Source organism: Halictus rubicundus, unplaced genomic scaffold (genome assembly GCF_050948215.1).
Source record: "Halictus rubicundus isolate RS-2024b unplaced genomic scaffold, iyHalRubi1_principal scaffold0047, whole genome shotgun sequence".
Classification (NCBI taxonomy): domain Eukaryota; kingdom Metazoa; phylum Arthropoda; class Insecta; order Hymenoptera; family Halictidae; genus Halictus; species Halictus rubicundus.
Genome location: NW_027488588.1, coordinates 1,307,902 through 1,332,500, shown reverse-complemented (window position 1 = coordinate 1,332,500; position 24,599 = coordinate 1,307,902). Strand labels below are relative to the sequence as shown.

Below are 24,599 nucleotides of genomic sequence, written 5' to 3'. Positions count from 1 at the left end.
GAATTAGTAATGAAAATTTATTTGAATGAATTTTTTATATAAAATTATTTATGAAAAGAATTATTAGGGAAATTTTATTTATAAAAAATTTGTATTGAATTAGTAATAAAAATTTATTTGAGTGAATTTTTTATATAAAATTATTTATGAAAAGAATTATTAGGAAAATTTTATTTATAAAAAATTTGTATTGAATTAGTAATAAAAATTTATTTGAATGGATTTTTTATACAAAATTATTTATAGAAAAGAATTATTAGGAAAATTTGATTCATAAAAAATTTGTATTGAATTAGTAATAAAAATTTATTTGAATGAATTTTTTATATAAAATTATTTATAAAAAGAATTTATATAGAATTGTTAATATTTAAAATTTATTGAATTAATTTAGTAAATTTTTAATAATAGTTGATTTATATTAAAATTAAATATATTTAATAAACCTATAATAATAAGTTAAGTTGTGCATTAACGTCAATAATAAATAAAAAAAAAAAATGAGAAAAAAGCTTTGATTTGGGGGAAAAATGATTTTTTTTAGAAAAAAAAAATAATTTTATTGAATTAATATAAAAAATTTAAATTTAGGGGTAAATTTAAATAAAATAAGGGATAATTAATTAATAATAAATTTATTAATATAAAATTTTAGGGAAATTTTATTTATATAAAAAATTTGTATTGAATTAGTAATAAAAATTTATTTTAATGGATTTTTTATACAAAATTATTTATAGAAAAGAATTATTAGGGGAATTTTATTCATAAAAAATTTGTATTGAATTAGTAATAAAAATTTATTTAAATGAATTTTTTATATAAAATTATTTATGAAAAGAATTATTAGGGAAATTTTATTTTAAAAAATTTATATTGAACTAGTAATAAAAATTTATTTGAATGAATTTTTTATACAAAATTATTTATGAAAAGAATTATTAGGGGAATTTTATTCATAAAAAATTTGTATTGAATTAGTAATAAAAATTTATTTAAATGAATTTTTTATATAAAATTATTTATGAAAAGAATTATTAGGGGAATTTTATTCATAAAAAATTTGTATTGAATTAGTAATAAAAATTTATTTGAATGAATTTTTTATATAAAATTATTTATGAAAAGAATTATTAGGTAAATTTTATTCATAAAAAATTTGTATTGAATTAGTAATAAAAATTTATTTGAATGAATTTTTTATATAAAATTATTTATGAAAAGAATTATTAGGGAAATTTTATTCATAAAAAATTTGTATTGAATTAGTAATAAAAATTTATTTGAGTGAATTTTTTTATATAAAATTATTTATGAAAAGAATTATTAGGTAAATTTTATTTATAAAAAATTTATACTGAATTAGTAATAAAAATTTATTTGAATGAATTTTTTATATAAAATTATTTATGAAAAGAATTATTAGGGAAATTTTATTTATAAAAAATTTGTATTGAATTAGTAATAAAAATTTATTTGAGTGAATTTTTTATATAAAATTATTTATGAAAAGAATTATTGGGAAAATTTTATTTATAAAAAAATTTGTATTGAATTAGTAATAAAAATTTATTTTAATGGATTTTTTATACAAAATTATTTATAGAAAAGAATTATTAGGGGAATTTTATTTATAAAAAATTTGTATTGAATTATTAATAAAAATTTATTTGAATGAATTTTTTATATAAAATTATTTATGAAAAGAATTATTAGGGAAATTTTATTCATAAAAAATTTGTATTGAATTAGTAATAAAAATTTATTTGAGTGAATTTTTTTATATAAAATTATTTGTGAAAAGAATTATTAGGGAAATTTTATTTATAAAAAATTTATATTGAATTAGTAATAAAAATTTATTTGAATGAATTTTTTATATAAAATTATTTATGAAAAGAATTATTAGGTAAATTTTATTCATAAAAAATTTGTATTGAATTAGTAATAAAAATTTATTTGAGAGAATTTTTTATATAAAATTATTTATGAAAAGAATTATTAGGGGAATTTTATTCATAAAAAATTTGTATTGAATTAGTAATAAAAATTTATTTGAATGAATTTTTTATATAAAATTATTTATGAAAAGAATTATTAGGGAAATTTTATTTATAAAAAATTTATTGAATTAGTAATAAAAATTTATTTGAGTGAATTTTTTATATAAAATTATTTATGAAAAGAATTATTAGGTAAATTTTATTCATAAAAAATTTGTATTGAATTAGTAATAAAAATTTATTTGAATGAATTTTTTATATAAAATTATTTATGAAAAGAATTATTAGGGAAATTTTATTTATAAAAAATTTGTATTGAATTAGTAATAAAAATTTATTTGAATGAATTTTTTATATAAAATTATTTATGAAAAGAATTATTAGGGGAATTTTATTCATAAAAAATTTGTATTGAATTAGTAATAAAAATTTATTTGAGTGAATTTTTTTATATAAAATTATTTATGAAAAGAATTATTAGGGGAATTTTATTTATAAAAAAATTTATATTGAATTAGTAATAAAAATTTATTTAAGTATAAATATATATTTAAATAAAAATTTATATAAAAATTATATTAAATTAATAATAAAAGTTTATTAATTAATATTGAAAATTATTAATAAATATTTTATTAAAAAATTATATAAAAAATATTTGGTCCAGCATTTATATAAATATAAATGATTGTAGATGAATTTTATAGAAAATTTAATTATAGTTTAAAAATTAATTATAAAAATTTATTTATAAATGAAATTTATTTAAAAGTAAAAATTTAAAAAATTTTTATAAATTTTGTGTAAAAATTAAGTTTATATTTAAATGAAAGTTTGACAAAGAAATTTAAAATAAATAATGGTAAATTTTAGTGCCAGCATCAGCGGTTACACTATTGTTATGAGTTAATTAATGAAATAATTAGAGATTTTGAAATTTAGTTTAAATGTATATTATTTTTTTTGGTGAAATATAAAAGTATAATATATTTAATTATTAAAATACAAATTTTTGAAAAATCTTAAGAATAGACTAGGATTAGATACCCTATTATAAAGATAAATTAAAAATGTTAAATATTAAATGTTAATCATTAAAATTAAATAATATGGCGGCTTTATATACTTATTAGAGGAACTTGTTTATTAAATTGATATCCCACGTTAAGATAAACTTAAATGGAAAATTTATGTATTGTTGTTTAAAAAATTTATAGAAATTTTATTTTTAAAATATTATATATATATATATATATATATATATATATATATATATAATAGTAATTCAAATCAAAATGTAGTTTATTTAAGATATAATGAGTTACATAAAAATTATTTTTTTTTAAATTAAATTTTAATATTTAATAAAGATAGGATTTAAAAGTAAATTTTATAAATTAATGAAATTGAAATTAGTTTTATTTAGTGTACAAATTGCCCGTCACTTTCATTATAAATGGAATAAGTCGTAACATAGTAAAGGTATTGGAAAATGTTTTTAATAAAAAATTTAGTTTAATATAAAAATATTTCGTTTACATTGAAAAGATTTACATGAAATAAAATTTTAAATTAAATAATTAAATATTTAGGGTTGATAGTATAGTATTTAAGGTTAAATATATTATAAAAAAAATTATTTAAAAAAATTAAATTTTTAGTATTTATTTAAGAAAAAAATAAAAATTTTATACATATAGTATTGTGAAAGATAATAAATAAAATATTTAAAAGTAGAATTTATTTTTGTACCTTTTGTATCAGGGGTTATTAAAATTTAAATATAGTTTATATTATTCTCGAATATAAATGAGCTAATTAATTAAAATTTTTTTTGTAACAAAAAAATTACGAATATTTAATTTGATGTGAAATGTAATACGAATTTATAGATATCTAGTTTTTTTAGAAATGAATTTAATTCATATATTTATTTTAATAATATATATATATATATATATATATATATATATATTAATAAATATAAATAATTTAGGGGATAAACTTTAAATTAAATTTATAATTTTTAATTGAAATATAATAAATAAATTAATTTTAAAATTTAATATATTATAAAAAAAATTTAATAATTTAATAATAATAATATATATATATATAAAAAAAATTTAATTAACTAGAATATAATTTAATTATAAAAAAAATTAAATAAATTAAAAATTTAAAGATATAATGATAATATAAGTAATTGATTATATAAATATAAATATATATATATATATATATATATATATATATATATATATATATATATATAATATTAAAGAATTTGGCAAAAATTATACTCACCTGTTTAACAAAAACATGTCTTTTTGAATTTAATTTAAAGTTGTCCCTGCTCCATGAATAATTTTTAAATAGCTGCAGTATACTGACTGTACAAAGGTAGCATAATCATTTGTCTTTTAATTAAAGGCTGGAATGAAAGGGTTGATGAAGTATAAACTGTTTCAATATTAAAAAATGAAATTAAATTTTAAGTAAAAATGCTTAAATTAATTTAAGGGACGATAAGACCCTATAGAATTTAATAGATTAATAAAGTTTTTAATTTATTTATAAAAAAATTTATTAATTTATTTTATTGGGGTGATATTTAAATTTAATAAACTTTAAATTAAGAAATCATAAATTAATGTTAATAAAAATGATATTGTATTATAAATTATAAGAAAAATTACCTTAGGGATAACAGCATAATATCTTTAAGAAGGCCTTATTTATAAAGATGTTTATGACCTCGATGTTGAATTAAGATAAATTTTAAATGCAGAAGTTTAAAAATTAAGTCTGTTCGACTTTTGAAATCTTACATGATTTGAGTTCAGATCGGTGTAAGCCAGATCGGTTTCTATCTTTAAAAGTAAAATAATATTTTTGTACGAAAGGACTAAGTATTTTTAATAATTAATATTATATATGTATATATATATAAATATAAATAATTATTTTGGCAGATTAGTGTAATAAATTTAGAATTTAATAAAGTATACAATGAGTATACAGATAATAATTTATGCATTAAAATTTAATTTATATTTTAATTTATTTTTTTTTATTGTTTTAATTTTAATAATATTAATTAGTATAGCTTTTTTAACATTATTTGAACGAAAAGTATTAGGGTTTATTCAAAATCGAAAGGGGCCAAATAAAGTGTTAATTATAGGAATTTTTCAACCTTTTAGAGATGTAATTAAATTATTAAATAAAGAATTATTTTTTTTAGATAAAATTAATTTAAATTATTATATATTTGAGGGATAGGTTAGTCGGGAGTCTGCGACTACGGTCGGGCGCGAATGTGATTTCCCAGATCAAGGGAAAGATGGCGTCACGGTGGTTCCGCTCGCAATTTAACGAATGCGGGAGAAAGGTGGCGTGATGTTTTGTTTCACGCGGGAATGAGCGATCGCGGAGGCGCGGCGCGGCGTGGCGTGGCGATTGTTTTGAGGATATACGTTGTAACGGTCGAATGCAGCACGTTGTCACGTCGTTTGTTGTATTTCGTATTTTTTTTATTAAATCGTTAGTTGTCATAACCTAACCGTCTCTTCATTTCCGTCACCCTCGATAAAATCGATCCTACAATTGGGGGCTCGTCCGGGATCGAGAGATTGAGACGGATCGCGAAGTTTGTACGGGGGTTAGAGAACGTGGCGTAACGTCGCACGGCGGTCGTTCGGTTCGCGAGTGAGACGATCAGGTTTTACGGTTGTACGGTGCGGTGGAAAGTTGACCACGTGCCGATAAGTTGTGCCTATTTAAGTTGTAAATCTCGTGAAAGAACGGTCGAGCAATATACGAGGAAGAACCATGAATCCCACACCAGGAAAGAGTACAGACAACGATACGAAAGGCGGAGATGAGGCTGACAAGAAGGAAAAACAGAGTGAGAAGCTGGACGAGGAAACGATATACGAAATGAAGGTAGACCAATTGAAAAGAGAATTGAAAGCCCGCGGTTTGTCATTGGTGGGGAAGAAATGGGAATTGCGTACGCGATTGTTAGTAGCCATGCAAGATGATACGAAAAAAGAAACCGAAGATGAAGATGAGACCACGGAGGTTGACGAGGAAAGCAGTGAGGAAGAGGAAGACGGAGAACAGAGGAACAGGAAGAGGAACCGGAAGCGAAAGGAAAGCAAATTTACCATCAAAGACGTAGAGGGTAGTCTTTGCTATTTCACTGGAGACGATAAACGACAGGTTAAAAAGTGGATATCGGATTTCGAAGATACAAGCGAGTTATTAGGCTGGGATAGCATACAGAGTTTTATATATGGCAAAAAAATGTTGCAAGGATCAGCAAAAAAATTCGTGACGTTTGAAAAGGGAATCACGTCGTGGGAAAAATTGAAACGTTGTCTAATCCGTGAATTCCATGTTCGGAAAAACAACGCGGAAGTGCACGCCCAGCTGTATCGGCGAAAGAAATTACCCAGTGAGACCAGTCGGCAATACATTTATGAAATGCAAGAGATAGCGGAGCAAGGAGACATCGAGGAAGATGCTCTTATACAGCATATAGTTGACGGTATACCGGATAACAACGAGTCAAATAAAGCAATTCTGTATAGTGCTAGAAGTTTACGAGCATTAAAGAAAAATCTGGAGGTATATGACCGGTTGAGAGAAAGAACCGACCGGAAAAAGGGAGTGACGAGGAAAGAAGAGTCGAAGAAAGACGAAAGAAGGGTAACAAGTAAGGCAGCGTCGAAGGACAAAACAAAGTCACACTGCTACGCGTGCGGATCGACGGAACATGCAGTGAAGGAATGCCCGAATAAAGACAAAGGCCCGAAGTGTTTCGGCTGCAATGAATTTGGACATATCTCGAAGGCATGCCCGAAAAGGAGTGAAGAAGAGCAGCGGAAGTCAGTGAATTGTGTGCGAAGTGCGGACGATAAACTCGCGGTCGTAACAATCAATAACGTTATGTGCTACGCGTTAATAGACACGGGCTGTTTTGCGATGCGACTTCGACTACTGCCGCGCGGATCTCGACCGTACATCCACCCGAGGGCGTAAAGCTCGGATTCACCGATGTGAACGCGTCGCGTACCCGTGTCGCCGAAAAGTTACCCGCCAATTTAATATTGGGTAACGGGATCCGATTGATTTGGTCTGTGGTTGTGTGCGACTTGTAAGTGTCTGAGATAACGCGATGACTAATACGTTTTCTATGAGAGCGTTTGTTTCGAATGGAAGACTCAGACAGACTGCCCCGGGGTCCGTTTGCTGGCCACCTCGTTGGTGTCCAACTTTTCCAAGGGATGGGCCCAAAAATCCCGAAAGACTCATCCCCATTCGTTGATTGACCCGAGGGAGGCGGATCTTCCGGACAGTCCTCCACGGTAGAGGTGGAAGTCCTTACCCTCTGGTCAATCACCGAAACTTCGGAAAATTCTCGAACGACGGGACCCCGGTGCAGCGTGACGAAGAGACCCGAGTGGCCTGCACATGGTGGTATAAATTTATGGCCCCTTGTCCCGAGTGGATGGACGACCATCGGGTTCAGACCTTGAACACGAGACTCCTGAGTGCTGTACGTCCGGTACCTCTTCGAAATTTCGTATTTCTAAAACAGTGGGACCCGTGTCTGGTCTGAACCAGATGGCCCAAGGGGCTGCGACGCGTGTCTCAGACCCTCACGGACCTTGAAGATGACAGGGCGTGAGGGCCGGGCGTAACGAATGCTGTTACAACGCTACGGTCACGTCTCGAAACCGAACATGCTCCCCCCCGTTGATCGATACGATCGATCAACCTTAATTGAACGCTTCGATTTACGCTCGGTCTTGTTTACTCTATCTGTACAGTCTCTAATCGTGAAGGCACTGCTGTCAAGATTCGGCGTCTGGAAGCGGTGCCAATTTCTTGACGTTCCTCTTATAGATGCCATCTGCGGTACGAACGGTCACCGCTCGGATGACACCGTCTGCTCCTGGATGTACTTGTTCGATTCGACCTAGGCGCCAGCACAAGGGTGGTGTGGTGTCTTCCTTCAATACTACAATGGTCCCTTCTTGGAGGCGATGGGACCCCTTGGTCCACTTGTGTCGGACGTTGAGTTGGTGGATGTATTCCTTGTGCCATCTGGTCCAAAAGTCTTGTTTGACCTTTTGGATGTGTTGCCAATTTGATAATCTATTGCTCGGAGTTGTCCTGAAATCAGTCTCGGCAACGGCCGTTAAGGAGCCACCAATCAGGAAGTGGCCAGGAGTTAATGAGGATGGATCGTTCGGATCGGATGAAAGTGGGGTGAGCGGACGAGAATTTAATATGCCTTCGACTTCGATAACAAAGGTGTTGAATTGTTCGTACGTGAATAGTTCTTCGCCTACGACTCGCTTTGAATGGTGTTTGAATGCCTTTACGGCCGCTTCCCATAGTCCCCCGAAATGTGGAGACAGTGCTGGCATGAAGTGCCATGTAATTTCCTTGCTTGCGAGGAATTTTTGTAATTTCGGTTCCTTTGGTAGCGTATGGTAAATTTCTTTTAGCTCGTTGTCGGCGCCGACGAAGTTTGTCCCGTTGTCTGAATAGACATTTTGGCAAAGCCCCCTGCGCGCGATGAACCGTTTGAGGGCCGCGATGAATGCCTCTGTGGTTAGGTCGCTTACTACCTCGAGGTGTACCGCCTTTGTTGAAAAACAGGTAAATACTGCAACGTACACCTTGATTCGGGCTCGATTACGGTGACGCCGTTCCTTTATGTAAAAGGGACCGCAATAATCGACGCCTGTATTTCGAAACGGTCGACTTTCGGTGACGCGGGCCGCAGGTAGGTTTCCCATAACATAGTCGACGGCTGGTGGATTGACCCGGAAACATCTTACGCATTGTCGTACAATTCTTCTGGTTGTGTTTTTCCCGTCTATGGGCCAATATGTCTGTCGTACGTCGTACAATGTTGTCGTGATGCCTGAATGATGGTTTTTTACGTGTGCCTCGCGGATGATTAGGTCGGTTGTGTGATGCCCTTTCGGTAGGAGGATTGGATGTTTCTGTGAAAATGGTAATGTGGAATTTTGAAGGCGGCCTCCCACGCGTATGATTCCTTTGTCGTCGAGGAATGGGTGGAGCGATCGAAGTTTACTTTTTGTATGTAATTCTCTGGATTTCAAGTCTTTGATGTCCCTTGCGAATGAAATTGACTGTACGGAACGAATGATTCGGGTGTTGGCTTCTTGCAGGTCTTCGGCGGTCAAGGGCCCTGCGCCGCGATGGGTTGGTAGAAACCGTAGGCAATACGCTACAATTCGTCGGAGTTTTCGAATGCATGAGTATCGCGTCAGTAATTCGTTGTTTTTAACGACTGAAGTAGCGAGGCAAGTCATCTTTTTCATTTCCGGGAGCTCGTTTGATAGGGTGAACCTTGATTCAGGCCACACGGACTGTGGTTTCGCGAGCCATTCTGGTCCGTGTCGCCAGAGTGTGTTGCGAAGAAATTGTGTGGGGGTGATTCCTCTGGAGAGTGGATCGGCCGGGTTGTCTGCTGATTTGACATGGTGCCACGATGATGCCTTGGTTTTGTTTTGAATATCGGCTACGCGATTCGCTACGAATGTTTTCAAAGTGGATGGGTGTTTATCTAGCCAATTGAGTACAATGGTGGAGTCGGTCCAGAGCATGACCTTGTCAATGTTCTGGGTGATGGCTTTACGAACGCTGTGATAGAGTGAAGCCAGGAGCATGGCGCCGCATAATTCTAAACGTGCGAGTGTGACCGTTTTCAAGGGTGCAACACGAGATTTCGCACAGAGCAAATGTGTTTCGACATGACCACGTTTGTCTGTGGTTCTCGTGTACAGACATGCACCGTACGCGCGTTCGCTGGCGTCGCAGAAACCATGTAGTTCGATACTTCTTGCGTTTTTCATGGTTGCGTGTCGGCTGAATTCAATATGGTTCAACCTTTGTAGCTCTCTTTCGTAGTTGATCCATTCTGTGTGAATATTGGTCGGCAGAGATTCATCCCAATCGATTTTTAATTGCCAAAGTTGTTGCATGAGGATCTTGGCGGTCACCGTTACGGGTCCAAGCAATCCTAATGGGTCGAAAATTTTGGCGATGGTTGAAAGAATGTTTCGCTTGCTGATTTTGTTAATTGTAGCGGGTTGTACTGTGTACCGGATGGAGTCGTGTTTCGCGTCCCATGAGATCCCTAACGTTTTCATCTCGGCTGCGTCACCCAGAATCTTCGGATGAATAAGATTTTCGGGCAATCCTGCGAAAAGTTTGGGTTCATTGGAGGCCCATTGTCGGATGGGGAGACCTCCTTTTTTTAATAAATCGGTGACCTGTTGCTGTATGATTCTTGCTTCCTCGATCGTATCGGCTCCGGTAAGCAAGTCATCAACGTATAAATCTCGTTTGAGTATGGCGGCTGCGTTCGGTATGTTTTTTTGTTCATCATTCGCAAGCTGATGAAGACATCGGATGGCGAGATATGGGGCGGATGACAGTCCGAATGTGACGGTGTTTAGCTCGAATGTTGCTATTTTGCCGTGATTGTCTCGCCATAAGATGCGTTGATATGCGCGATCCTCCGATCGGACAAGGAATTGTCGATACATCTTTTCGATATCGGCGGTTATGACAACTGTGTACATCCGGAATCGTAGTAAGAGCGAGAAGAGATCGTCCTGAATGGTTGGACCCGTCATTAAGGTGTCGTTCAACGATATGCCGCTGGTCGTTTTGGCGGAGCCATCGAAGACCACGCGAACGTTTGTGGTTGTGCTTGATGGTTTTATGACGGCATGGTGTGGCAGGTAGAATCCGGGCGTGTCGAAGGTATCTACCTGAGTCATATGACCGAGCGCGAGGTACTCGTTGATGACCTTAACGTATTGTGTTTTTAAATCTATGTCGCGTGCCAATTTTCGTTCGAGCGAAAGAAAGCGGTTTAGGGCGCGTGACCGAGATTCCCCTAAATGACTCCTTTTTTCGTTGAATGGCAGCGCGACTACGTATCGTCCGGATGCGTTACGTTTGACGTTTGAAACGAAATGGTTCTCGCATTCTTGATCCTCGAACGTCGGATATTGAATGCTGGGTCCCTCTTCGATTTCCCAAAATCTCTGTAGATCGAACTGTATGTTTGCTGCAAACGTTTTACGTGTGGTTCTTGTATTAGTGGTCGGGACACTGCCTCCAACGATCCATCCCAACTGTGTCTTCTGTAGAATGAGATCTGTGTTGTTACGTTTCGAGAGGTTGTATTGGCCTACGCTAAGGCATGATAACGCTGGTCCTGTCCCGAGTAGCATATCGATGTTTTCCGGGCGGTGAAAATTTGGATCGGCTAATTTAATGTTTGCAGGAATGCCTAATGTCGACCGATCTATTTGAATGTCGGGAACCGGTCCTGCTATCGTCGGTATCGTAAAAAATGTTAACGTTCGTTCGTAGTTTGAAAGTCGTGACTTTATCGTTGTTGTAACAAGTTTGTTTGTAACTGTGTTTAATTGATTTAGTGCCTCGATTGTCGCGATTTGCTGTTTCGTGGGTAGTCGTAGCCTTTTAGCTAATGCGTCTGTCATGAGATTAGCGTTTGAGCATGTGTCGATTAGTGTTCGGCATAAAATCGGTTGTCGATCGCGATCCAACACGTAGATGGTTGCTGTGGTCAATAATCCGTTCGTTTGTCCGTCTGAAATGAAGGTCTTGGGTCGGAAGTTTAGTCTGTCTGTCGTCCTTTGTTCTAGTCATTGTTCTTTATTTATGTCTGTCGATCTCGAGTCGCGATGTAATTTTGTGTTATGTTTGCCGTTGCAGACACGACATAATCCCGCGTTACATTCTCCCGACGAATGGTTCGGATTTAAACAATTTTCGCATAGATTGGTTTTCCGCACGATTTTTATTCGTTCGGTTACTGGCATGTCTAGAAATTTTGGGCATGAAAATGGTGCATGGTTTGCGACGTTGCAGATTTTGCTCGCCTCCTTTGTTGTTATTGCGAAGGTTTGTTTGCGGTTTAATTTTGGTGAGGTCGGTGGACTTCGTTGGGTTCTATTGAACGCTTCCCTTGGCCGTTCGGGAGCGCGAGTCCAACGGTTCGCGGTTGCCTTTGGGAATGTTCGCGTATCGTTGATCTTCCCTCTATAGTTGATTGTGGATTCGTGCGTCTTGCAGCGATGTGACGCGTTCCTAAGATATTTAAATATCTCCGTGATGTTCGGCATGCGGGTATCGATTAAAGTATTTTCCCACGCCTTGCGCGTGTCGGGGCTCATTTTCGAGATGACGATGTTCGTAAGCAAGTCGTTCGCGATGTCCTCCCAGGACCGCCCGAGAGATTGTAAGGAACGAATCTGCGATTGTACGTGATTGACGAGATCTCGGATGGAATCTGCGGAATCGTCTGGCATCGCGGGTGTGTCCCAAAGCAGCGAGGTGTGCCTTAGGACGAGAGCGCGGACATTGTCATAATCTTCGATTAATTGTTCCCACGCGGCCTTGTAATTATCATCGCTGATGGTGAGCGATTCGATGGAAGACGCGGCCTTTCCGGTTAGAGATAGTCGCAGGTAGCTCAGTTTCTGGACATCGCTGAGGTCGGTGCGCGAATCTATCATTTGGCTAAATGAATCTTTGAACGTAATCCATTTCTCAAGGCGGCCGTCGAATCTCGGGAGGTCTATTTTGGGTAAGTGGACTCTGTTAGCTGTCGCGGACGCGGATGGCGCGGGGGAATCGGTGGTGACTCTAATGTCCGGACGTGATTGTGCGTCGGCTGTCTGTAGTCTCTCCAATAAAACTTCCGCGCTGGCGATAACGTCGTCGTAAATTGCCGTGGTCGCTTCTCGTTCGGCCTCGACTTCATCGGGATCTTCATGTTCGTGGAGTTTGTTTTGTGTGTCGTTGAAGACCTCGAATTGGCATCGCAACCGTTCGACGCGAAGCCGGAGTTTTGCGCGTTCGAGATCGGAATCTTGGAAGCCGGTTATGTGATTTGAGACCTTCGTCAGCTGAGCTTTGAAGACGCGTCGTTTTGTTTTCAATTCGCGGAGATACTGTTGATTATCGTTGGCCATTTTGCACGAAGTCGCGAAGGAGGATTATTGGGAGTATGTAGAGATTGTATAAAGGACCTGATTGGCAATTCGGTAACGAGCCTACCTTGACTGGATTTCGGCTGGTGTGCGATGTCTTTGACTCGTGTGTTGTCCTTGATCGTGATCCCAAGCAAGGTTGGCTGCTTTGAGTGCTGTCGACTAGGCTGCTTCGACTGTGCTGACAGCTTGGCTGCTTCGGCTCTGTTGTCAGCTTGGCTGCTTCGGTGTTTAATACACTTGTTGTTTATCGTACACACACTGTTATCACAGATCACTGGATCCGGTTCGAAGGACCATGTTTTGCGATGCGACTTCGACTACTGCCGCGCGGATCTCGACCGTACATCCACCCGAGGGCGTAAAGCTCGGATTCACCGATGTGAACGCGTCGCGTACCCGTGTCGCCGAAAAGTTACCCGCCAATTTAATATTGGGTAACGGGATCCGATTGATTTGGTCTGTGGTTGTGTGCGACTTGTAAGTGTCTGAGATAACGCGATGACTAATACGTTTTCTATGAGAGCGTTTGTTTCGAATGGAAGACTCAGACAGACTGCCCCGGGGTCCGTTTGCTGGCCACCTCGTTGGTGTCCAACTTTTCCAAGGGATGGGCCCAAAAATCCCGAAAGACTCATCCCCATTCGTTGATTGACCCGAGGGAGGCGGATCTTCCGGACAGTCCTCCACGGTAGAGGTGGAAGTCCTTACCCTCTGGTCAATCACCGAAACTTCGGAAAATTCTCGAACGACGGGACCCCGGTGCAGCGTGACGAAGAGACCCGAGTGGCCTGCACATGGTGGTATAAATTTATGGCCCCTTGTCCCGAGTGGATGGACGACCATCGGGTTCAGACCTTGAACACGAGACTCCTGAGTGCTGTACGTCCGGTACCTCTTCGAAATTTCGTATTTCTAAAACAGTGGGACCCGTGTCTGGTCTGAACCAGATGGCCCAAGGGGCTGCGACGCGTGTCTCAGACCCTCACGGACCTTGAAGATGACAGGGCGTGAGGGCCGGGCGTAACGAATGCTGTTACAACGCTACGGTCACGTCTCGAAACCGAACACGGGCAGTGACGTAAATTTGATTCGAGACGATGTTTTTAAAAAGATTGCAAGTGCGAAGTTATGTGCAACGCGTCGAGTGTTGACGGGCTTCGGGAATTTGCAAACAATACCGGTGGGTCGGTTCGACGCGAATTTAAGTGTAGATGGAACGGAATATAATACCGAAATTTTAGTAGTACCGTCGGAAGCGATGACGTCCGAAGTCATTTTGGGGCGAAATTTTTTAGCGCAGGTAGAAGTGTACATTCGCGGCGGTGAGATTACCATAAGACCGGTGAATATCGCGGTTTCGGGATTGAAAGAGACGTGCGAGTGTGACAGAACGAATGATGTCGTATCGGACGACGTAAGAAACGAAGTAGGGAAGCTGATGCAAATTAATTACGTGGAAGAGAGTGAATTAGACGTGTCTCAAAAATACCGCGAGAGAATAAACGTGTTAGTTACGAATTATCAGCCAGCGAGAAATACGAATACGTCGGTAGAGACAAAGATCGTGTTGCGCAGTGAGGAGCCGATTAGTCATCGTCCGAGGCGGCTGGCTCCAAGAGAGAAAGCGGTGTTAGACAAACAGATAGGTGAGTGGCTGGAGAAGGGCATAATATACCCCAGCACCAGCGAATTTTCGAGTCCAGTGGTGATTGTGCCGAAAAAGAATGGGGAATACCGAGTGTGTATAGATTATAGAAAAATAAACAGACAAATGCTGCGCGATAGATTTCCCATGCCTCTTATAGAAGACAGTATAGATTCCTTAGCCGAAGCGCGAGTGTTCTCGTTGATAGATTTAAAGAGCGGGTTTTTACATGTACCGGTAGAGAAAAATAGTCGGAAATACACGGCGTTTGTGACCCCGAGTGGGCAGTATGAGTTCGCGAAGACTCCGTTTGGTCTGTCGAATAGCCCAGCTAGTTTTACGCGTTTTATAACCGAAATTTATAAGGAGTTAATTCGGAATAAAAGCGTTATTATATACGTCGACGATATAATAATTCCAGGGAAAACCGGAGAAGACGCGTACGAGAAGTTAGTAGAAGTGTTAAAAATTGCGGCGAGAAACGGGTTAGAAATTAACTGGTCGAAATCTAAGTTTATGCAGACGCGTGTAGAATACCTAGGTCATGAACTTGAGGGCGGATGCGTATATCCCTCGCCTCTGAAGACGAAAGCGGTACAACATTTTCCGACGCCGAGAAATAGAAAACAAGTGCAGAGTTTCTTAGGCTTAACGGGTTATTTTAGAAAATTTATTCGTGATTATGCTAAACTGGCCCGTCCGCTATCGGAACTATTAAAGAATGAAGCAAAATTTCGGTTTGGGACGGATCAACAAAGATCATTCAATACGTTAAAGAGTGCGTTATCGAGCGGGCCGGTGTTGCGTATTTACAGTCCGACGGCGGAGACCGAATTACATACAGACGCGAGTAAAGAGGGATATGGCGCGGTGCTGCTGCAGAAAGATGTAGGAGAAAAAATGTTGCATCCAGTGCATTACATGAGTAGGAAAACTTCCGATGCCGAAAAGAATTATCATTCGTACGAACTCGAATTATTGGCGGTTGTAAGAGCGGTGCAAAAGTTTAGGGTGTATTTGTTAGGAGTAAAATTTAAATTAGTTACCGATTGTGAGGCGTTGAAAAAAACGTTGTATAAACAGGATATAGCACCTAAGGTCGCGAGATGGGCGTTGACATTACAGGAGTTCGATTACGAAGTCGAGCACCGATCGGGATCTCAGTTGCGTCACGTCGATGCGTTAAGTAGGTACCCCGTTCGCGTGATCGAGGACAGATTAATGAATACGTTGCGTGCGAGGCAAGAGGAAGATGACCGAATCCGAGCGATAAAGCAGGTGCTACAAAGCGAACCCTATGAAGACTACGTCCTGGAAAATAATCTCGTCATGAAACAAGTTGGAGATAAGAGAGTTATGGTCCTACCAGCTTCTATGTACAATGAGGTCATCAGGAGGGAGCACGAGAATGGGCATTTCGGAGTAAAGAAGATGGCTGAGAAAATTATCGAAGAATTTTATATACCGAAATTGACGGAGAAACTGGAGAGGTACGTGAAGTGTTGCATACCCTGTATATTAGCAGAAAAGAAGAAAGGAAAGGTAGAGGGAGAATTAAAACCAATACCTAAAGGAGATGTACCATTGTCAACGTACCACGTAGATCATATGGGACCAATGACGACTACAGGTAAATCGTATAAGTACATTTTCGTAGTCGTAGATGCATTCTCCAAGTTTGTATGGATATATCCCACCAAGACGGTAAGAACAACGGAAGTACTGGACAAGTTGGGTCTGCAGCAGAAGACCTTTGGAAACCCAACTCGGATAATTTCAGATAGAGGGACTGCATTTACATCGAATGAATTCCGTGAGTATTGCACCGGGGAAAATATCGAGCACATACTCATCACCGCAGGAGTGCCGCGAGGAAACGGACAGGTCGAGAGAATGAACCGAATTATAATACCGGTATTGACTAAATTGTCATTGGATAATCCGGACAGATGGTATCGGTATGTAGACAAGGTGCAGCGCAGTATTAACAGCACTTACCAACGTAGCGTAGGGATGTCCCCGTTCGAAGTAATGTTTGGAGTAAAAATGAAACAGCAGGAAGACTTCAAAATTCTTGAGCTGATTCAACAGGAAGCAACAGAGCTATACAATGAAGAGCGGGACAAGTTACGGGAGATGGCGAAGGAAAATATAACTAAAATACAAGAGGAGAATCGAAGGAGTCACAGAAAAAACAGCAAGGCAGCGACAATGTACAGAGAGGGCGATTTGGTTGCCATTAAAAGGACACAGTTTGGGCCCGGTCTTAAAATAAAGGCGAAATTCTTGGGGCCCTATAAAGTAACGAAAACGAAGCGGAATGACAGGTACGAAGTTGTTCGCATGGGAGACGGAGAAGGTCCTCGTCTCACTTCTACGTCAGCAGATTTCATGAAGCCGTATGGAAGGACCTCTTCGGGGAACGAAGAGGATGAAGCAGGAATGGCCGAATGAGGGATAGGTTAGTCGGGAGTCTGCGACTACGGTCGGGCGCGAATGTGATTTCCCAGATCAAGGGAAAGATGGCGTCACGGTGGTTCCGCTCGCAATTTAACGAATGCGGGAGAAAGGTGGCGTGATGTTTTGTTTCACGCGGGAATGAGCGATCGCGGAGGCGCGGCGCGGCGTGGCGTGGCGATTGTTTTGAGGATATACGTTGTAACGGTCGAATGCAGCACGTTGTCACGTCGTTTGTTGTATTTCGTATTTTTTTTATTAAATCGTTAGTTGTCATAACCTAACCGTCTCTTCATTTCCGTCACCCTCGATAAAATCGATCCTACATATTTATACCTATAATTTCTTTAATTTTATCTATAATATTATGATTAGTTTACCCATTTTATGTAAATATATTTTCAATAAATTTAGGAATTTTATTTATATTAAGATTAATAAGTGTAGGGGTTTTTCCAATTATATTAGGGGGGTGGGCCTCAAATTCTAATTATTCTATGTTGGGTGCTATTCGTTCAGTAGCTCAATCAATTTCTTATGAAGTAAGATTATTTTTAATTATTTTTAATTTAATTTTATTAGTTGAAAGATTTAATTTATTAGAATTTTTAAAATTTCAAGAAAATATTAAATTTTTAATTATAATTTATCCAGTTTATCTAATATTTATGGTTAGAATATTAATTGAATTAAATCGTACTCCTTTTGATTTAGTTGAAGGAGAATCTGAGTTAGTCTCTGGTTTTAATACAGAGTATTTCAGAAGATTATTTGCTTTAATTTTTATATCTGAATATTTAAGGATTATTTTTATAAGGTTTTTAGTAACAATTATGTTTTTAGGGTTTAAATTATTAAGATTTAAATTTATTGTTAGAATAATTTTCCATATATTTTTTGTGATTTGAATTCGAGGGGTTTTACCTCGAATTCGTTATGATGAATTAATAATAATATGTTGAAAGAAATTTTTGTCATTATCATTATTATATATTTTATTTATTTTAAGGATAAAGGAATTAATTATTTATATAAATATAAGTTAATAGATAGTTTTATATCTATAAAATATTTTCAAAATAAATGCTATTAAAGCTTATTAACTAATAGATTAATTTGTCTCAGATATAATTTAGTGAGGGGGTTAAAATGAAATATAAAAAGTAAATTAATGTAAATAATATTCTTAAGTTAATAAATGGAGGTTCAATTAATTGTCCTCCTAATCATGTTAATATGATAAAAGATAAAATAAAAATTCAAAAAAGAATTTTTCTTAAAAAATAAAATTTTCTTGAAGTTAATTTATTATAATTTAAAATAGGTATAAATATTAAAATTAAAATAGATGAAAATAAACCTAGAACTCCACCAAATTTATTAGGAATAATTCGTAAAATTGTGTAAGCAAATAAAAAATATCATTCAGGTTTAATATGTTCAGGTGTAATTATAGGATTAGCTATAATAAAATTATCTGGATCACTTAAATTATAAGGAAAAATTAAAGTAACTATAATAAATAAAAATAAAATTAATATATATCCAAGTACATCTTTAATAAGAAAATAAGGTGAAAAATAAATTAAGTAAAATTTATTTCTTGACCCTATAGGGTTATTTGACCCTGAATTATGTAAGAAGAAAAGATGGATAATTACTAAAAATAAAATTATAAATGGAAGAATAAAATGAAAGGTATAGAATCGGTTTAATGTGGCATTATTGATAGAAAATCCCCCTCAAATTCATTCAACTAATATTTTTCCAATAAAAGGTAAGGCTGATAATAAGTTAGTAATAACTGTAGCTCCTCAAAAAGATATTTGTCCTCATGGTAAAACATAACCTAAGATTCTTCAAATATATCTGCCCCAGTGTCATTAAATTTAGTGGGAGAAATTATATTATTAGTAGGGTTAATAATATGAATAGAGTATTTAATAATTGTTATAATTTTTTTTTGTTTTTTTAGATTTATTTATTCATTATATTTATTTTGTTATGTCCAACATGGGGAATTAAATTATTATTTAAAAATTAAAAGAAGTAAAATAATTAATTATATTGTATTAATTTTACATTGATTACCTTTAAATATTATATTTTTGGATTTAATTTTTTTTTAATTTAAATAGTTTAAGAAAAAAATTTTGAATTGTGATTTCAAAGATGTATAATAACTTTAAATTATTTATGAATTAATAGTTTATGGGGTAATTATATTTTTTTTAGGAATATTTTTTATTTTAATAAGTATATATATATATATATATATATATATAATATAATAATAATTTTAGAGTGAACAATTTTTATATTAAGTAGAATAAAATTTAATTATATAATTTATTTAGATTATATAGGTTTAATATATATAGGAGTTGTTTTAATTATTTCTTTTTTTATTATATTTTATAGAATAAATTATATAAATGGGGATATATATATTAATCGATTTAAATATCTATTATTATTATTTATTTTTTCAATATGTTTAATAATTTTAAGTCCAAGGATTTTAAGAATTTTATTAGGATGAGATGGGTTAGGTTTAATTTCTTATTGTTTAGTAATTTATTATCAAAATAAAAATTCTTATAATTCAGGGATATTAACTATTCTTTGTAATCGATTAGGAGATGTTGGGTTATTAATATTAATTAGGATATCATCATTTTTAGGTTCTTGAAATTTAATATTATATAGAATAAGATTAATTATAATAATTTTAATATTAATTTTAATAATTACAAAAAGTGCTCAATTACCTTTTTCGGCTTGATTACCTGCTGCTATAACTGCCCCTACTCCTATTTCTTCTTTAGTTCATTCTTCTACTTTGGTTACTGCTGGTATTTATTTAATAATTCGGTATAATAAATTTATTTTAATTGAAGTGAAAAGATATATTATTATTATTTCTAGTTTAACAATGTTTATGGCTGGGTTAATAGCAAATTATGAATATAATTTAAAAAAAGTAATTGCTCTTTCAACTTTAAGACAATTAGGGTTTATAATAAGAATTTTAGGGCTAGGTATAGTAAATTTAGGATTTTATCATTTATTAATTCATGCTTTTTTTAAATCTTTAATATTTATATGTGTTGGGGGGTATATTCATACATCTTTAGGAAGACAAGATTTACGTAAATTTAAAGGTGTAATAAGAATAACTCCTTTAAAGAGTATTGTATTTATTTTTTCTTTTATGAATTTAAGTGGTTTTCCATTTATTTCTGGATTTTATTCAAAAGATTTAATTTTAGAATTTATAATAGTAAGAAGATTAAATAAATTAATAATTTATATTTTAATGATTTCAACAGTTTTAACAATTAATTATAGAGTTCGAATTATAAAATTATTTTTTGAAATATATTTAGGGATTTATAGGTATCAATATGTAGGAGATGGGAAATTTATAATTTTTTGTAAATTTTTTATAATATTATTAGTAATTTTTTTTGGGTATTTTTATTTAAGGTTAATTAATTATTTCACTTGTATAATTACAGAAAATGATAAATTAGTTTTAATAATAATATATATTCTTAGATGAATAGTAACCTTTAGATTTCATTTTAGATGTAAGAAGTTAATAAATTTTAGTTATTTAAATTTCATCATGAGAATATTTTATTCAATTTTTTTTTATAAAATAATTTACTTAAATTTTTAAAAATTTATATTAACATATGAGAAATTCAATGAGAAATGAATAGATAAAATTTTAGGTGTAAATATAAAAAAAATATTTTATTTACAGAAGGTGTATCCATTGATGAATAGATGATTATACTCAATTCATATAATAAAGTTGATAAAATTTTATAGTGTTATTAATTTTTATTTTATTTATTTATAATTATTTAAATAGCTTAATAAAAAGTTTAATATTGAAAATATTAAGATAATTAAAAATTTTTAAATAAATTTATAAACTTAATAGTTAATTTTATATTGAAATTATAATATTTTTTTTAAATTATATAAATTTAGAAATATTTATGATTAAATCATATTAAAAGAATTAGAAGTTCTAAATTTATATTTCTTTAATTGGAGATATTAATCTCAAAAAAATTATTAACAATAATTTACCTAAATTTTGGTTTCAATTAAAAGATATAAATAATTTAATTTTAAAAAGCAAATTTAATGTTATATATAATATTAACTAATATCCTGTTTATATAAGAAAAATAAATTTCTTTTTTTTAAGTCGAAATTAAATGTAAAAATTACTTTATATAAATTAATGAATTCATTTAAATAAGTTACAAGTTCATTCAATTCATAATCTAATAATTAAAATTAAAAGAAAAGTGAAAAAAGTATAAATAGATAAAATTGAAAGATTATTAAGTAATTTTAAAATTGGTAAAATTAGAATAATTTCTACATCAAAAATAAGAAACATTAGAGTTATAATATAAAAATTAATTGAAAATGGTAATCGTGCTCTAGTAATAGGGTCAAATCCACATTCAAATGGTGTAATTTTTTCTCGATCTTTATTTATAATTATTGAAAAAAAAAATTAATTAAAATAATTAAAGAGATAATAATAAATATAAAGATAAAAAATATGAAGATATTAAAAATTATATATATTATTTAATTAAATCTTTTAATTGGAAATTAAATGTAATTATTTATACTATATATATATATATATATATATTTAATATATTCATCAATAAATTAGGATATAAAGAATAAGTCAAATAATATCAACAAAATGTCAATATCATGTAGCTGCTTCAAAATGAAAATGATGAATTTTAGAAAAGTGATTTAAATATATTCGAATTAGTCTTGTTCTTAAAAAAATGATACCTAATAATACATGGAGACCATGAAATCCTGTAGATATAAAAAAAATTGATCCAAAAATTCCATCGTTAAAAGTAAAAGGAGCTTCCATATATTCAATTATTTGGATAGAGGAAAAATATATACCTAGTAGAATTGTAAAAATTAATGGTGTTATAGATTTTTTTTTATTTTTAATTAATAAATTATGTCTTCATGTAATAGTAAATCCCGAAGAAATTAAAATAATTGAATTTAAAAGGGGGATATCATAAGGGTTAAATATAATAATATTTTTAGGTGGTCATATTATACCAATTTCAATTCTTGGGGAGATTGCTGAATGAAGGTAAGTTCAAAAAAAAGAAATAAAAAAAAATAATTCTGAAATAATAAATAAAATTATTCCAAATTTTAATAATTTTAAAACACTTAATGTATGACATCCTTGTATTGTTCTTTCTCGAATAATATCCCGTCATCATTGATATAGAATTAAAAATAGAATTAATAAATTAAATATAATAATATTGAAGTTAGAAGAATTAAATCAATAAGTTATTAAAGGTCAGGGTCTTAAAGTTACTATATGAAATGGATGGTGATGAGATATTTTCATTTAATTAGATTCATTAAAATATAATAAAGTTAAAATAGAAAATACATAAGATTGAATAATAGAAACTGAAATTTCTAAAATTATTAACAAATTTTGGATAAAAAAAAGAATTAATATATAAGGTATATTTTCTAAAGTTGTTCCTAATAAGGATAAAAGTAAATGTCCTGCTAATATATTAGCAGATAGTCGAATTGCAAGAGTTCATGGTCGAATAAAATTTCTAATAGATTCAATTAAAATTATAAAAATTATTAATGGTCCTGGTGTGTTTATGGGTAGAAGATGAATGAATATTTTATTAGTGTTATTCAATCATCCAAATAATATAAATCTTATTCATAATCTTAGGGATAAAGAAAGATTAATAGATAAATGTCTTGACGGAGTAAAAATATAAGGCATTAAACTTAATAAATTTAATTATAATAGTTAAAAAAATAATTAAGTTTGATGAAAATTTTTTTTTGTTAAATTAAAAAATTCTTGAAAAATTTTTTTGTAGAAATTTAATCAAAAGATATTAATTCGTGAAGGTAGTAATCAATAAGGTCAATTTATTAATATTAAAGGAAAAAATAAAATTAACCAATTTAAAGATAAAAATTTATTTGTAGAAGGGTCAAAAATTGAAAATAAATTAGTTAACATTTAAAATTTAATAGTTTTTTTTATTAATTTAAAATTATTTAAATTAGTATAAGTAGTTGGTGAAAATGAAAAAGGAGAAAAATATAAAATTGAAATATATATATATATAATTATAAGTATAAAAAAGAAAAGTAAAAGTCAATATATAGGTCTTATTTGAGGGATAAAAGAATAAAATCATTAGAAGTAGACGATTAACTACTATATTTTGGTTTAAGAGACCATTTCTTTCTTTCAGACATCTAATGAAAGAGTATTATTATAATAATTTTAAAATGACAATTTAATGTTATAAAAATTTAACTAATTCTTTAATTATTTTTATTAATTCAATTAATAAAATTAAAATAATTTGTTCTTTCAATAACAATAGGTATAAATCTATGATATGCACCACAAATTTCAGAACATTGTCCAAAAAATATTCCAGGTCGTAAAGAAATTAAAGATATTTGATTAATTCGACCTGGTGAGGCATCTATTTTAATTCCTATAGTTGGGATAGTTCATGAGTGAATTACATCTATAGAAGATACTAGTAATCGAATAGGAATTTTATAAGGAATAACTGCTCGATTATCAACATCTAATAAACGAAATTGATTAATGTTTTCAATTGATTTGATTATATATGAGTCAAACATAAAATTAGAAAATTCAGGATATTCATAACTTCAATATCATTGATGACCAATTGATTTAATAGTAAAATATGTAGGGTTTCATAATTCATCAATAAAATAAAGAGTTTTAAGAGAAGGGATTGAAATAATTAAAAGTATAATTATAGGAGTAATAGTTCATAAGATTTCAATATTGTGATTTTTTAATAAATTTAAATTTAAATATTTATTATTTAAAATAAAAATCATTATATATATAGTAGAAATAGTAATTATTGTTAGGATAATTATTGTAAAATTATAAAAATAAAATAAATTATCAGCAAATGGAGAGTTAGGATCTTGGAAAGAATATATATTTCATGTAGCTATATTTATTATATAAATAAATTTTAATAAAAATTATTAATTTTATTTATGAGACTTAAATTCATTACACTATTCTGCCATATTAAAATTTAAAAATAATAATAGGAAGTTCATTATATGAATGTCTATAAGGGGGGTAATTTTGTAATCACTCTAAAGATGATTGAAAATATTTAAATATAATTAAACGTTTTATAATTAATCTTTCTAAAATAATAAAGATTAATAAAATTATTCTATTAAAAGCAATTAATGAACCAATTGATGAAATTAAATTTCAACAATAGTAAGCATCTGGGTAATCTGAATATCGTCGAGGTATTC

General features: G+C 32.0%; 1 long non-coding RNA gene and 3 pseudogenes across 1 annotated transcript; 1 reads left to right on the top strand and 3 right to left on the bottom strand.

Annotated features, from left to right (window-relative positions):
* The first annotated feature begins 3,634 nt into the window (after nucleotides 1-3,634).
* LOC143363429 (uncharacterized) lies at nucleotides 3,635-20,740 on the top strand. Its single transcript, XR_013083824.1, has 2 exons — nucleotides 3,635-4,942; nucleotides 19,766-20,740. It is a non-coding gene; the product is annotated as an uncharacterized LOC143363429 (long non-coding RNA).
* LOC143363447 (cytochrome b-like) lies at nucleotides 17,741-19,045 on the bottom strand (annotated as a pseudogene).
* Nucleotides 20,741-21,882: 1,142 nt separating the features above from the next.
* On the bottom strand, nucleotides 21,883-22,491 carry LOC143363468 (cytochrome c oxidase subunit 3-like; annotated as a pseudogene).
* Nucleotides 22,492-23,590: 1,099 nt separating this feature from the next.
* Nucleotides 23,591-24,293, bottom strand: LOC143363421 (cytochrome c oxidase subunit 2-like; annotated as a pseudogene).
* Between the last annotated feature and the right edge of the window lie 306 nt (nucleotides 24,294-24,599).